Source organism: Hakea prostrata, chromosome 2, assembly GCF_041222555.1.
Source record: "Hakea prostrata isolate BN-2017 chromosome 2, UWA_Hpros_2, whole genome shotgun sequence".
Taxonomy (NCBI): domain Eukaryota; kingdom Viridiplantae; phylum Streptophyta; class Magnoliopsida; order Proteales; family Proteaceae; genus Hakea; species Hakea prostrata.
The window spans coordinates 15,701,331-15,706,475 of NC_142601.1; the positions used below are offsets into that span (position 1 = coordinate 15,701,331).

At 40.8% G+C, this 5,145-nt stretch overlaps 1 pseudogene; it reads left to right on the forward strand.

The window, feature by feature from the left end:
- The first annotated feature begins 1,578 nt into the window (after positions 1–1,578).
- On the forward strand, positions 1,579–2,069 carry LOC149023874 (LOB domain-containing protein 12 pseudogene; annotated as a pseudogene).
- Positions 2,070–5,145: the final 3,076 nt, after the last annotated feature.

Here is a 5,145-nt window from a genome sequence, read left to right on the forward strand (position 1 = left end):
TCGCCTCTCGGCCTCTGCTCAATCCCCATTGTAGCCTCTGCTACTACTCCCTCTCTCCCCCTTCTTCTCCCTTTCCCGCCATCCCCCTCTGAAACTCCTTTCATCCCTGAAATACCTCCTTTGCAAGGTATTTTGGGTGGTCCCCCTTTGGATGAGTCCCCATCTACGCCCATCCACTTTTCTTGGTGTATCCCTTTGGTTTTCTCCCCTCCTAACCCCTCTTGCAGGCTAATGGGCTCCTTACTAGGCTGTGCTTCCTCACCCCTACCCAGCCTCCTCTTCTACTTCCTTTAAACCCATTGCTCCCATTATCTTAAACCCTTGGCCCCTAACCCACCCATTTGAGTCCAACTCTCCTTTGGACTCTACCCTCACTCCTCCCTCATGCCCTTCTCATCCCCAACTCTCTATCCCCTCTTTCCCACTTCGATATATACCTCTCTCCCCCCCCCCCCTCATTCCGCACCTCCCTCTTGAGTCCCCCACCCCTCCCTACATGAAGCCCATCCTCCATCTTGGTGACCTCTATCCCTGCTCCCCCATTTCCCCATCCTCAGCATCTCAAGCCCTTTGCCTTCCTTTAATCAAGAGGGCTAGGAGCAATCGGGCCAATAAAGGGCAACATCAATCCAGTGAAGACTTCATCGTGGATTTTAAGGCATCGAGATCTAAAAAGAAAAAGAAAAAAAAATACAGGCTCTAGCTAGTCTCATCTTGTTGCTCTTAAGTGCTTGCTAGGATCGTTGCCCATAGATTGCTTGTTTGTTCTAGCCTCTTGGCCTGATTTTTTGGACTTTATCTTCTATGATTGTTGCTCTTTGGTTACTTGTTTGTTGTAGCCATTTGGTTTGCTTTGTTGAGTGCTCTTGTATTTTATCTCTTTGGTAATAAATTTTTTATTCATCCAGGAAAAAAATGTTTTATTTCATTAAACTCAAAACCTAGACTCCAAAACGTTAAGTTGTGGTCTATATTCTATGATTTCTTGATATGGTTTAAAATTCACATTATAGATTTTTTGTATGAAGAATCACACAATGGATTCTTCAAATATATGGTTTTGCCCAAGTAAAAAATTCAAGGGCCAACAAGGTTTTAGCCAACATAGAGATAGCCATGAACTTGTGTACACACGTACACTGTAGAGTTGATTAGAATTGGAAAAAACAAAAGGTGACTCATTGACATCTGGAAACTGTGCTCAACCCGTGGTGTCAATGTATAGCTGTAGCTACCATGGCAGCAACTAACCTTGGAGTTATTATTACCATAAAAAACTAGCCTTGAAGTTACCAACCAGGAATCAAGGAGAATCAGGTTGAAATTAAAACTTTACATACACTGAGCATTTTTATTGAGTTCACATATTGAGGAAAATTAGATTGAGGATATCTACTTAGATTCCGAAAGGAAAATCTGATTTTGTAAATCTAAGATTTTTCCAGATTATACAACTCATACAACATAAGTGCCAAACTTTCGTCTATTTATATCCAAAATGGTTTTACTGTCAGAAGCAAAATCACATTTCTGTTGCCATACAAATCTCTATATTGGGTAGATTTTGAATCGTTCAATATGAGTTACCGTTGTGCAGCTTGCACAAACTTTAGGAGGAGATGCCAACAGGACTGTATTTTTGCACCTTATTTTCCTCCAACTGAACAAGAGAAATTTGATCTGCTTCATAAACATTTTGGTGCCAAGAACATCGCAAAAATCCTTCAGGTAACTAAAAATTTTGATAGAGGATATTGTTGCGTAGATGTGATTAGTGATGCTAACAGATCTTAATAATCTGTTACCTCTGTTTAATTCTTCAGGACCTTGAAGTCAATCAAAGTGCTACAGCAATCGCGACCATGTACTTTGAGGCTCAAGCAAGGAATGCAGATCCAGTTCATGGTTGTACAAGGATCATCAGTGAATTGCGAAACCAGATACGTGAGACACAAGCTGAAGTTGAGAAGACCCGTGCAACAATCACCTTGTGTGCCAATCGTGCAGGCTCTGCAAACCAACCTCAACAATTGTTTGATGCTTCTAGCAGATCAAAGAACAATTCATAAACACCACACCACCCATGCCAATTAGAAGATAGTCTTTTGTTTTTGCATACATAAACTCAACAGTTGCAAGGCGCTTTTTTTGGTCCTTCACGTGGTGTTGCTCTAGCTTAATAAATAAAGTTGGTGGCAGCAACTACCATTCTTAATACTTCTTCTACCTACAAATGTGGTTTAGGTTTGGCAACATTTTCAGAAACATATTAATGATATTCGGTCTTCAGGTATTTTGGGACGAGGGTTATTCCTTCAACTACCTCTATAAGATAAATGATGTATTTGTAAAGGTAAGAAAATTCATAACTATTGAATCTCAAAAATATCATGTTTCACCTTCCAATAGTCATGCTGGAGTTACCTGCGTCAGCAAATGAAAAAATGTTACCAAAGTAGAATCAAAATTTTAAAGAATCTAATTGAGATTCATCTAGACTATAAAATCCAAATAAAGATTGAACATGTATTGAGAACTACCAATCGTGTATATCCTCACAAGCTTTGGGAAATATGGTTCATGGATATACTTTTTTTAAGATTATGATGTATAGGTAATATTGGAAAGAGATAAATTTTAGCTAACTGATACGGAGAAAATATAATCGAACCGGGTTCATCCTTGGTTCAACCCTCGACCCCGGTCGGGACGAAAGGAATCGACTCGCTTCAGAGCGGACTGGGTTCAAAAGGTAGCTTGCTGAGGAAGTAAACTAACTCAGTAACAAGCACACCCTAATCCGCTATACTCGGAATGGACTAATCGTCAAAGAGACGGGTAGCAACATTTGTGGAAGATGCTTATCGCTATTATATGGATAACTACCATATAACAGTCGTATCAGCAATGGAGTTATCTATTAGCTTAACCTAATACGGATCTATTTGTTAAGATCTGACGGCTATCCGAAGAAGGCTCAAATAGATCCAACGAAGGAGATTCGAAGGTACACCCTATATAAGACATCACCTACCAACAAGGTAGAAGGACACATACAATCTGAATCGTATTCTCATTATGCATTCCTTAGCTCTGTGCTGAAGCAGAGCCATTTAAGATTAGTTCATCAACTAACTTAGCCTTCGGAGGTGGACTCTGAATGTCACATCCACCCAGCCGGTACCCTACCTGGCATACCCAAGTGTGTGATCCACAGCCCCGAAGATCAAGTATCGAGGTAATCAACCTCCCACATAGACAATAACATAATCATGAACGTAAATAATCAATGTACAAAGTATAGTCAAAAGATCCAAATAAAGAAGGAATAAATCATATATCATCAGAGTACGAAAGACAATCAGAATGTCTAAATCATAAAGTACAGTGAGGCGGAATCTCACTATACAAACAGCGGAAAGTAGATACAACTGGTTCTAAAGACCAAAAAAAAAAAAAAATCAAACTAAGCTCGAGTCTTTTCTACTTTGTAGAGAACGTCTTCATAAACATAGACTTCATCAATCATGCTCAGACGTTCCCACTCCACAGTAAGGCTAATCATGGTAACAAGTAAGATCACTCGAGGAATCCTCAACGTAATCTTCATAGTTGGCAACACCTTGCGTAAAGTACGCTTCTTCAGTTTGCGCTTCCTCATATTGACCTTCATAGTCATCAGTACCTATAGAGTAATCTAACAAAAGATATTGTACAAAAAGGAGTGAGTTTCAAAGAAACCCAGTAAGGCAGTTAATCCATAATAACATAAATAGCAGGATTTCAAAACAGAGTAAGATGCTACATGATATGAAACACTCGATGCAGTATGATTCTAACTCTATGTATGTTGTTCTCTATTGGCAGACATGCTTTAAGTCATAGCACCGTACTTTTTTAGGAAGGTCCCAATCACTCATCATCAGTTGGTAATGGGTCTGGCATCCCTTGGGACATTCCATGGCTGGGGGTTAAGTCACCGCTCTCTCACATCACCATTGGTCTAAGTACTGGCGCATGTCAGGGTCAAAGCCTAGCCAAATGCAAGTCTCCTACTTAGTTACATCAAGTCAGATGCAGATACGTCCATTCGTCGCCCCTGGCGATCCTTTCCGGTATCCTTCACACTAGAGTCCTCATAGTCCCTGACTACGGACTCATCAACCCTATAAGTCATCCACATATGGTAAACGGGAAGCTCTCACGTCCCCTCACGGGTTGGTTACCTGTCTTGAGCGCCCGTGAGCCCAAGTCTATCTATATGCAACCCTACCAATAAATGGCCCCCCACAATGTGATTCTTGTTGTAAAATCCAGCTTTTACCTAACCTTGACCTGACCCGGTCATTGTTCTGTTTGTAGGTCCGAAGACCTGAAGTGGTGGTAGAAGGAACTTATGGGCCCTACTAGTTGATGACGTGGTGTCGGAACTCCAGTCTATGGACATTGATGATGCTGCTCCTTCCTTGAGCACATTATCGGTATTAAGTTAGAATCTGCGCACTGATGAAGAGTGGGACAGTTGAGATATCAAACGGACTCCTATGCACAATCCGAAGGTACTCCCTGAAACTAGACCTCTTGAGTGAACTGTAGGAGAAAACCCCATGCAATTTGACCTTGTATAGCCCTCAAAGTCCACACATAAAGTTGCTGAACTATTCTAAAAAATTCTGCAAAAACATGAATTGGTCGATACTATTGGTCGATACTATCGACCCAATGTATCGACCAACAGTTTTGCTGAACCCAAGTTTAAAGATTCTCTGGAATATTCTTCACTCTATTTATTTATTCCTCGAGACTGGAGCCCTATTCCAATGATTGCAACTCCTGAGAACGTGGAAAAGCCTCTCAAGAACTCCTCCTTGGTAATGGTGAAGCATCTTCTCCATTAATCATTGCCAACCACTCACTTCCACTCTCTTGCTCTACTCTCAAGGTATGACTCTCTCTCCTAATCACTTTCTCACTCATCTTTTCTCTTATTTTACTGTTGGGACCATGGCCAAGGTGTTGCAACCTTGCAAACACCTTGCCATGAATCTTCTATACCTTATACATTGATGTTTTCTCCGATCTTGCCATGATTTACTTACCTCTTGATCATTAACCATGCATTTCCATGATTTATTACTCACCAAC